The sequence below is a fragment of the Aethalodelphis obliquidens genome, unplaced genomic scaffold (genome assembly GCF_003676395.1).
Source record: "Aethalodelphis obliquidens isolate GAN/ISIS:26980383/991018 unplaced genomic scaffold, ASM367639v1 scaffold10, whole genome shotgun sequence".
Taxonomy (NCBI): domain Eukaryota; kingdom Metazoa; phylum Chordata; class Mammalia; order Artiodactyla; family Delphinidae; genus Aethalodelphis; species Aethalodelphis obliquidens.
In genome coordinates this window covers 2,985,702-2,996,807 of record NW_020837954.1, presented here as the reverse complement: position 1 = coordinate 2,996,807, position 11,106 = coordinate 2,985,702, and the positions used below count along the sequence as shown (strand labels likewise).

At 38.8% G+C, this 11,106-nt stretch overlaps 1 long non-coding RNA gene across 1 annotated transcript in view; it reads left to right on the top strand.

Moving 5' to 3' along the window:
• Nucleotides 1-8,998, top strand: part of LOC113622993 (uncharacterized) — an 11,964-nt gene extending 2,966 nt beyond the window's left edge. The window contains exon 3 of the long non-coding RNA XR_003433728.1: nt 8,891-8,998. This is a non-coding gene — a long non-coding RNA (uncharacterized LOC113622993). The remainder of the gene's footprint in view (nt 1-8,890) is intronic.
• The last annotated feature ends 2,108 nt before the right edge of the window (nt 8,999-11,106 follow it).

The window sequence follows — 11,106 nt, the reverse complement described above, 5'->3', positions numbered from 1 at the left end:
TGTGTGTGTGTGTGTGTGTGTGTGTGTGTGTGTGTGTGTGTGTGTGTCGTGATAGTGATGGTGGGAGTTTTAACGTTTTTCTTCCTTGATTGCTAACTGCCTAGTTTGGGAAAGGACTGGCAGAAATTCATCTGGTGATGTCTTTAAAGTGATGGATTCTCTTAGAATCAGCCAATTTTGATGCTGCCCTGTGGAAATCCCTGCTTTTCTAGCTTTGCCAAGATAGAGTAATGGCCACAGTCTGTCTTTGCAAGAGCGGGAGCTTTAGCTGACTCTCCAATCTGTCATATACTTTACTCTTTAAGTTTTGATACTGAAAGGAGAAGGCATTCCATATCATCAGTGTAAAGTGCCTATTGAAGTGAGAATCATAAAAGTAATAATTATAGTGTATGGTAGAGAAACTCAGTCGGTCCGATAGGCTTCTGACTTATGTCTTCTCCCTTAATTATAGGATCAACCCAGTATGCCATTCCTGTAGTTTCTGGTGACCCACTGCTTCTTTTACATGACGATGTATGGCATACTTAAATAGGGTATTCATTCCATCATCTGCTTGACAGCAATCCTAGTGCCCCCTCCTTCCCCTCTCACATCCCCTGGGAAATTCCTCTGCCTACCTCCCATTATGGGAGTGACTAGAACCTAGTTCTCTGACTCTCTGCTTATTTATGGAGTCAGTGTTTACTTTGTTGACACATCAGTGTTTAAAAAGGAAAGGAGGGAGACATCTGTGACCCAGACAATGACAAGAGGTCTCAATTTATGACTGCCAAATTGCCGAGTGATTTTATTAATACCAGTCTCTGAAACACAAGAGAAAGGTGCTTTTAAAGCCTTTTGGTCACATGGCAGGAATACAATCCTATATGAATTATCAGCTAAGTTTCTTTTTTTTTTTCTGCACACACAGTAGAGCCTGGATTATTTACAGTTCATCAGGATGCTTCAGGGTTATACTGCTGCCAGCCAACAGATTTCTTTGTTTTAAGATTGCAATAGATGCTACATATCTTACTATAGTAAATTTCTCATTTCTCACTATAGCCACATAAAAGCCAAAGGTCCTTCCAATTAGCTGGAGGGCACTTAGTAATAATTTATATCTACCACAGTAATGATAGCCCCATCTTTTTATTAATTATACAGACTCCCTCAAGATATTTTATTTGCAATCTTGATGGAAGTTTTCACTTTATTGGACTTCCATAGATTGCCTTCTGGATTCATCTAGAAGCTGTTTAGAAGCTATCTTTGCTTCTGTGTTTTCAGCCCAACAAAGTAAAATCATTCTGTTCTTGGCTATTCTTCCAAATGTGATTCTTTACCTTGTGGTCCATTCGGAATGAACATGAGTTGAACTATTCATTCCACATGAATTAGTAGGTTTCTAAAATTATTGTCCGTTACTTGCTCAGATACTGTGGTTTATTTGAATCCAGGGAGAGTCAAACTATTCTACAGATTCATATTAGGGAGCCTCAGTTGATATATTAAAGGTAAAAGCAGCAAGGCTTTCTTTTCCTTAAAACTCGTCAATATTAATTGAACAAATAAGGCATTAGAGACTCAGTATTTCAGAAAGATGGCTGATAATCTGCTCAGGCTGCCAAAATATGATAGACTGGTTGGCTTAAGTAAAAGAAATGTATTCTCTTACAGTTCTGGAGGCTAAAAGTCCAGATCATGTTGCCAGCATGTTCTGGTTCTGGTAAGAACTTTCTTTCTGGCTTGCAGACAGCTGCATTCTCACTGTGTTCTCACATGGCAAGGAGAGACAGAGAGCAAGCTCTGTGGTGTCTCTTCTTATAAGAGCACTAATTGCATCTTGAGGATACCATCCTCATGACTTTTTTGCCTCTCAAAAGCCCCATCTCCAAATGCCATCATATTGGGGGCTAAGGCATCCACACATGAATTTCAGGGGTACATAATTTAGCCAATAACACTGGCTAAAATAAGTAAGTATCCTCCAGCAGAAAACATTTAATACTGCTAATTTTGATAGATCAAAAAAAGTGTAGGGCTTCCCTGGTGGCTCAGTGGTTAAGAATCTGCCTGCCAATGCAGGGGACATGGGTTCAAGCCCTGATCCAGGAAGATCCCACATGCTGCAGAGCAACTAAGCCCGTGTGCTACAACTACTGAGCCTGTGCTCTAGAGCCCATGAGCCACAACTGCTGAAGCCTGCACACCTAGAGCCTGTGCACCGCAACGAAGAGTAGCCCCCACTCGCCGCAACTAGAGAAAGCCTGCATGCAGCAATGAAGACCCAACACAGCCAATAAATAAATAAATAAATAAAATCTATCTTTTAAAAAAAGTGTAAATGTCAGTTGAATTAGCAAAAAAGAAAAGGAAATCTTCAGATGCTAAAAACAAAGAACTTTAAACAGAGAAGGTAAACTTACACTTAGGTTGACTAGAGTGGGTTATTGTCCAAGTAACATAATAGATTGGGTTTTAGTTCCCCATCAGAGAGAGAACATGAGGCTCTGGACCCATACAAAGCAAAGTGTTGGCACTACAACGTATGCATAAGTCTAAGAACTTGAAAGCGTGGACAAGAAAAAAAAAATCAGGATATGTGGAGATGTTTGTGCTCTGTAACATAAATCTGAGGAAATTACCAGAAAGAAGCAAGAGAAGTAAAAACACAGAAAACATGCAAAGGAGCTTAATAAACAGATAAAATAAGGTTGTCCAACATTCCACTAATAGGATTCCAGAAATAAAAAATAAACAGGCAGGTAATAAATTTTGAAAACAAACAACAAACAAGCAAAAAAAATATATATATATATATACACACATACATATATTTATTTATATACCACACCTAGGCACACTATAAACCAAATACAGAATATCAAAGACAGAGTAAACCTGAGAAGCTAATAGGCAAATCATAGTCAAAAAGCCATTTGACTGACAACAAACTGTTAAACTGCAATAACAGAGGTCAGATGACAATGGAATGATATCCTCAAATTGCTAAGTAAAATTACCTTTGAGACTAGAAATTTATATTTTGTTAACCTAGCCTTCAACCATGAGGCCATACTAAAATTAGTTAATGAATATATTTCTGGAAGAAAGAAAATTAACTTAGAAGTAAAATGGGAGAGCAATAAGCAGTGGAATGTATTTTAGTATTTTTTATACTTTTCTGTATGTTTGAAATATTAAAAATAAGAAATTGGGCTTCCCTGATGGCGCAGTGGTTGAGAGTCCACCTGCCGGTGTAGGGGACGCGGGTTTGTGCCCCGGTCTGGGAAGATCCCACATGCCGTGGACCGGCTGGGCCCGTGAGCCATTGCCGTTGAGCCTGCGCGTCCGGAGCCTGTGCTCCGCAACGGGAGAGGCCACAACAGTGAGAGGCCCACATACCGCAAAAAAAAAAAAAATTATAAAGACCTTTTTAACTAGTAATGAAAGCATGACTTTCTGACTCCCCCCGTCCCCTTTCCCTCTCTCCCTTTTTTGCTTTCTCTCTTTCTACTTTTCTGCAGAACTTAAAACTTATGCAAGACAGTTTAACCATTATGTAGTATAGGAAGAATATCTGGGATCTGCGAACTTTCAAGAATTTTCAAGAATATTTGCAACCTGTATACAAACTTTACTGTCTCCAAAATAATTTTTTTTAAACTGCAGTCAAATTTTTAAATGTTTATTAAACTACTATACAAAATATTGGCAACCTCATTAAACATTAAATTTAAATTCCATAAAAATTTTACTTCCTAAGAAAAAGTTTAGATTTTTTTTTTTACTTTTAAGGAATTCCTAAAATTCCAATTCAATAAATAACAAATTACTATGGGGCCAAGTAGTTTTAAAAGCAAAATTATTTTTAAAAAAACTATCAAAACTGTTTACCTTCTGAATTTTTCTTTAATGTGGGATTTGATTATATTTTAATATGCTTGATATGATGTAGAATATGGTCTCCAAAAACAGAGAACACAGGGTCTATGATGGTTCTTCAGTGGCCTCCTCACCGGGAATATTCACTGTGCAACACGTACAGAGTATGGATGGATTTGGTCCGACAACTATGCTTTTTACCCTAGCTCCTTTTCTTCTTCCCTATGGCTATCACAAGAATAATGTTTATTGAGTTATCATACGTCAGACACTGTGCCCAGAGTTCCAAATGCTTTAACTCCTTTAATCCTCATGATAGCAGTAGGAAAGAGGCTCAGTTATCTTTAGTTTATAGATATGGAAATTGCGGCTTAGAGAGTTATGAAACTTGCCAAAAATCACACTGATAGAAAGTGTTGAAAAGAGTTAGGAAATGAGCCTTTCTGACTTCAGTGCCTTGCCCTGGCCCATTATGCTGTGTTGACCTCACAATCTCTACAGTAAGTAAGAATATTGTTGGCAGGCCTCATATTTGCCAAATGAATTCAATTCACTTTCATTATAACTTCTAAAGCATTGGACAGAAAAAAATTCATATAATGATGGTTTGAAATTTCTAGTGATGGCCAGAGGCAGGGCCTTTAGAGGTCCCAAGCACTAAAATATTATGGTAATTATGGAGATTTTTTTGTCCCTCTCCACCCTGCATCTAATCAAAATGTTAAAAATACTAAACTGTAAAATTAAGGGTAAGATAGCCAGAGTCCTATTTTTGTCCATGGTGATTGTTTTTTCTGAAATGTCACATATCAGATTATTTCAAAAAAATTTTTTTTCTATTAAATTACCTAATATTGCTGGTGTCTTAGGTATAAACTTGGTCTGTGTGATGGTTAATTTTATGTGTCAACTTGCTGAGCATTTTTGGAGGAAATGAACATGAACATTTAATTGGGAAACTGTGAGTAAAGCAGCCTACCCTCCATAATGTAGGTGAGCCTTATCCAACCACTGAAGGCCTGAATAGAACAAAAAAGACTGTCCTCCCTGTTCAGGAAGGAATTCTCCATCAGACTGCCTTCAGATTTCATCTGCATCTGCAGCTCCTATGTCTCCAGCCTGTAGGTCCACACTGTGGTTGGACTTGCCAGCCTCCGTAATCACGTGAGCTGATTCCTTTATAATAAACCTCTTTTTATATATATATACATCCTACTGGTTCTGTTTTTCTGGAGAATCCTGAATAATACAGTCTGTCTGCTGGGTAATCCACATTTCCAAAGGCCTGCCCTCTGTCAAGTGTCTTAAGTCTGTATTTTCTTTTTTGCGGTACGCAGGCCTCTCACTGCTGTGGCCTCTCCCGTTGCGGAGCACAGGCTCCGGACGCACAGGCTCAGCGGCCATGGCTCACGGGCCCAGCCGCTCCGCAGCATGTGGGATCCTCCTGGACCGGGGCATGAACCCGCGTCCCCTGCATTGGCAGGCGGACTCCTAACCACTGCACCACCAGGGAAGCCCTGTATTTTCTTTTTAAATGTTAATGTTTGAATTCTCAGCGCAGTACTGTCTCACTTTGCAGAACATGCAATTGAGTATTCACTGAAAAAAATGGTGTTTCTCCCTCTTACTTCTGTGGTGCTGAGGACACGCTCCACAATTTGTCTTTTTCCTCAGGTCTCCTACTGAAATTTAACTTTGGTTTAAGAAACAAGGTAACGTAATTGTGAACACGGGCTTTGGAATCAGTGCTTCATTTCAGTCCCAATGTCCTGTGACCTTGGGCAAGTCACTTTGAGCCCCACTACCCACATTGGTAAAATATGAAGCTCAAAAGAGATACTGTTTATAAGGTTGTTTCACAAGGGTGTGCTAATGCAAGTGTTCGATAAACGCTGATTAGTTGGATTATTCTAGGTATTATATTATTAAGCATGTAAGCATGTATGTAATTCCTCACCTTTTCGCTGTAGTTTTTGGCCATTGGTGAAGATGGATTTAAAAACAACTAATTCAAAGGTCCTTTTGAAGTTGTCCTATGGGCCCATAGTGGAAGGGATTTGAGAGCCTGCATATTAACTGAGAGACCCTGAATATGAACTGGGCATAGATATGGCTTTAGGACAGACTATCCCCTGTCCTAAGTATGGTGGCGGTCTCCAAACAACTTAGAACTCTACAGTAACGTATTACTCCTTGTTCTCCAGCTACCATCTCACTTAGCTCCACTGCTGAAAAATCAAGGCTCTTCTTTTCTCGCCTGCTATCCAGCTCCCGAAGACTCTGTGGGTGACTGTGCCTGATATCATTGTTCCCTTTTCTCATCTCCTCCCTCGACTGGTGTCACAAATACAAGTTTGGTCCCTGCCTACTCTACACAAAAGGTGCCCCTCTGAGCATTTCTTAAGAGTCCAGCCCACCTGCTTGTGGGTTTTCATATAATTTTCAAGCTCATGAGAGACACATTTCCTACTTTTTAATATACCAGATATTGAACTAGTTCCAACTGATTCCATGAGATCCTCCTACCTTTCACCAGGAAAACATCAGAATATGCAGTATGGTGCACCTGTTAAATTTCTTTTTTGTGTCCAGATTTTTTAACGTTTAATATAAAAACAACTTCAGCTTAAAAAAAAATTAAATCCCAAATCCAGCAAGTTTTAGCACTGGTCATAGGATTTTCCTCCGTCCACAAGAACAGGGAAATCAAGGGAGTTTCCATTTAAACCCTTTGAGAATCCCATGCTATTTGAGTGGAGGCCTTGAGAGCCATGACTTATCCTGTGTTTGCTGCAGTGTTTGGTTCTCAGAGACAAGGGTCAAAATGACTTTCTAAAGGCTGGCTTTCCCCAGAGGCTACTTTTCATGTAGAAGCCCTCATCTCATAAACAATTGAATTAGTTCACATTAACCACTATCAATAGCAAAAGCACACGAAACATAAAGAAATCACCTAAAGTAATGTTTTTGAACCAGCTGCTAAATTAAGTAAAGTATTTGTTTTATAGCACATTTGCATAATAGGGCAAACTAGAAACTCTCTGTAACAGATGTGTTGGTGGCAGGGAGATTTGATTACTGGCTTCTGTTATTAATCACTGCACAAATCTTAAATGATTTGTTTCTACAGTTTGATCAATTTACATCTCAGAACGTATATTTATGTACACAATATAGAGATAAAGCATTTGTTCACACGTTTCTGGAGGCATCAATATATTTATGGAAATTGAAGTTTTGTTGACCTAGGCACAGGAAACTTGGGCCAAAGACTGACAACTTTTGGAAAGATCCCATTATTTATTCCTCATCAAACTAGTTAATAAACAAAAACCATTTTGCTGCTTCCCGAACATTATGTTCCAGTGTCTGTTGTTTTGTCTCTTCCATGAAGACAAACAAAATATGTGATATTTGGAAGTCACAGGATTTGAACCATGGACATTTCTATTTCCTACAAATCACTCCAGAGTTTTGAAGAATTAGAGGGTACCATGGTATCATTGAGAACCACTGTATAGAATTGTAAAACTTATCCTTCTCTTTTTAATTTTACATTTGACATTTCATAATCCTATATCTTTGATTTCCATCAGCATTTTAAATAGGTGTAATACATTTTAAGATGGCATGCCTAAATGAAAAATAAAGTAAAAACATAGGCAATATAAATACTGTCTCATTAATTTCCAATTAAGCATGATAAATGTATTAGTTCTACACATAAGTGTTTCCCCAATAAGTCAAAACACTAGATAATATAATCTTTTTTCAGTTGTGAGGATTGCAGTTATTTTATAAGCAAAATTTTTAAAAATAGTTAAAATACCCATAGAATGAAGCTAACGCTTCAGTCTATTGGTTCCAAGGATTGATTTCCATTATAAGGACTTGCTATAGTGATTTACCATTTGGATTCTAACATTTCTCTTAATATTTTATACATTTTCATATATATCCAATTTGATTAATTTTGACCTCTTCCAAAATCACAATAATCAACTGGTATGGAAGAGAAACTTTTGGGGATTTTGTTTCTCATACAATTCTGTTCTCCTAGTTTGGCCTCCTATTTCTACATGGTAAAGAGTGAAAAAAAAAAAAAAGGAAAAAGTATAAGAACTCAGGACTGAAATTAAATGCATCATTTCTGAAAACTGGATGAAATTTCAGATATAGGCTTTGTTTTTAATGCCTAGGAAAAAATTAAAATGTATATATTTTTCTCAGTCAGAGGCAAGACTGTTATGGTTGCAACCCCTGCCTTTTTATAGTTCATCCTGGGAGCTAATGAAGCATTGCATATTGGTTTCAAATTCAAAGCATATGTAGTCACTGAGGCATTTTTTTCCTTTATATAGCGTGATTTCAAAAGGAGTCCCCAGATGTGGTCATCTTACAAAATGTAATTTGGTCGAGTACTAAAGAACTTTTTCCCAGATGACAAAAACCTTCCCCTTTGAGTTGCCTATGAGAACACAAACTGGCTGTGAAGTATACTCACAACTCTCTGTGAAAAATGTACAGGAGCTGATGAAAATATATTAAGGGACTGACATGTCAAGGCCATGAAGGGCATTGGGCAAATTTGGATAAATGTGTCCAGGTTTCACAGAATCGGAATCAGAAGTGAGTAGAGGACAATGTAAAAAGATGTTGAAGAGGGTAATGTAATCCACACAACAAACTTAACAGCATTACACATCCAGAGCCATCTCCGAAGTCATTAACGCTGTTACCAGGGGTGTCTGCCAAAGAGCCAGATGTCATTCTGCCATGACTTGGCATCTATCTGATGGTTGTCATTTATGAGAGAGAATCGAGTGAGGACTGTAATTAGGTGTGTGTGAATAGAACCCTTCCTTCTGACTCCATTGGGGGCTTTTTCTAGTTCTGAACACATGGAGAACAAAGCAGGGGAGCTGATCTGCCCTTCAGACTGCTGAGAGTTCATGTGTTTTTTTCCCCTGGGGAAATGTATGGCTTATAGTTTTGTTTCATTTTTTTTTCACACATTAAGCGTTTATTGCACTCTTTGGAGACGACAAAGACATGTTCCCGGATCCGCGCCCCCCTCCCCCCCAAAAAAATAACGCTCCAGTGGAAGAATCATCATGTAAACAGATCAGTTACAAATATACCATGGTAAGTGCTATGTTAAAGATATTGGTTTAAAAATGGTGTTGTGGGAGTGTAAAGAGTGAACAACAACTCTTTGGGGATGTGGGAAAGGGCTCCATAGAGGAGGAGATATTAAAGGATGAGCAAGCATTTGGCAGGTGGGTGAAGGAGGGGGTGAGCATTCTAGCAGAAGAAATCACGAGTAGACAAGTGATTATGAAATCACTTATGGAAAGGTCTGTTTTGCTCTGGGAATAGTGAGGATTTATACATGGTAAGAATCTGAGGCACGTAGACATCCTAGAGGAGAGTCAATTGAGTGAGGCACAGGGGAAAAAACTGCCTGTTTAATCCTTCCTTAATTCCTACTTTTTTTGGAGGATAGTTAGATTAAAGAAGGCAAGTATCAACTCATGGTAATGTTCCTAAAACTTTGATGATAATAATAAACAGAGCTAACATTTCAGTGCTCTGTATTCAGAATTATGCTAGTTCTTAAAGCAACCTTATGAAATAGATTTTATTTTTATTTTCATTTTACAAAGGAGGAAAAGGGGAATTAGAGATGCTAACTAGCATGCTTAAGTTCATCTCGAAGGCAATCAGCAAAGCAAGGGGGAATCCAGAAAGCCTGTGGCTTTGCTCTCAAATACTACACGATGTGTATCGTCACAGAGTTATGTGTTCAGTACCTATGGACTGTCATCACGTTGGCTAAAAAAATGTCCTATTCTTAAGTAGAGAGAATGTGGCCTAGCAACTAGGCCTCCAGAATCATCAGTCTACTTTTCTAGATTAAATCTAGAAATGGTACTGAGAAATAATTTTTTTTTAATTAATTAAGATAGGACATTATCTGCCTCATTTCCAAATGCCTTCACGAGTACCAGAATACCCAGGAGGCATTGCCAGACCAAAGGGCATTTTTTTAAGCTTTCAAAATGTATTTAGTAATAGGTAGAGATGCTTATAATACAGTTATGAGCTCAAATAAGGGGATATAAAACTTTATATACAGTATGATGATCAAATTTTTGAAGGGGTAAATATGAATCAGAAACACGTACACATATAGAGTATATATGCCAAGATAATATTAAACATTGTCTGAATGCTAGGATTGCAAGTAATTCTTTAAAATGTTTGCATCTTTCTCCCATTAACAGGTAGAATTTGTGCAAGGAGAAAACATAAAACACCAAGAAAGAGAGAGTGCCTGTGACAGGACAGAAGGTACTTCGAGAACCATCAGAGAGCAGCAGCCCCGGAACTCACCTGAGAAGGGTCGAGGCCTCCTGCAAATCAGCCGAGGAATGAGGTACCATCTGCCATGGGGACACGTTAGTTTCACTGGGAGCATCCCTCAGGGCCTTGGTCCCTCTACGTTTTAAAACTTCGAGGTTACTCTTTTAGTTGACTCCCAGGAGCCCAAAGCGCTTCCAAAACACCCAGGGAATCTTCTCTCACCCACTCAAGCAGGTAGAAAACCTGAAGCCAAGGTAACAACTGGATTTAACTATAAGATTATCTCACATAAAAGGAGTAGCTCCAACCCCGCCGCCAGAAAAGGAGTCCAGTAGCTCCTAGATATCCTTGAAGACACCCAGAACCCTAGTCCGTGTGCCTTTCTAATGAGCTTCAACTTTCTTCTCAGCACCGAAGCTGCTATAAGCATCCCAATCACCATGTTCAGGCAGGATGTCCAGAGGCATAGATGTGGGTCCACCTCTTTCTTACAACTTTAAGAATGAAGAAACCTTTCCTGAAAGACCCTGGCAGCTACCTCTCATGTCCATAGGGGGCAGTCTTTGAATTGAATGAATTGGGTTTTGTGAAACGGCAGTCTCCACTTGCCTTCCTTTTGGACGTGAGCTATGTTATATACCTCTTGGAGGCCCAATTTTTGAAGCAATTGACTAAACAGAAATATGCCCATCATTTTAGAGAAAAACAAGAGGGCAAGGGTTCTATTCTCTGAACCCATGTGGCTATAGTCATTGTGTTAAAAGCTTAGTAGGCAGTTTCTTTCCTATGCTATACCGGGTACAGCAGGTGGTAGTAAGGATAGGGTCAGCAAACCTCTGCCACAAGATTCTACTGAAACAATGATCCCCT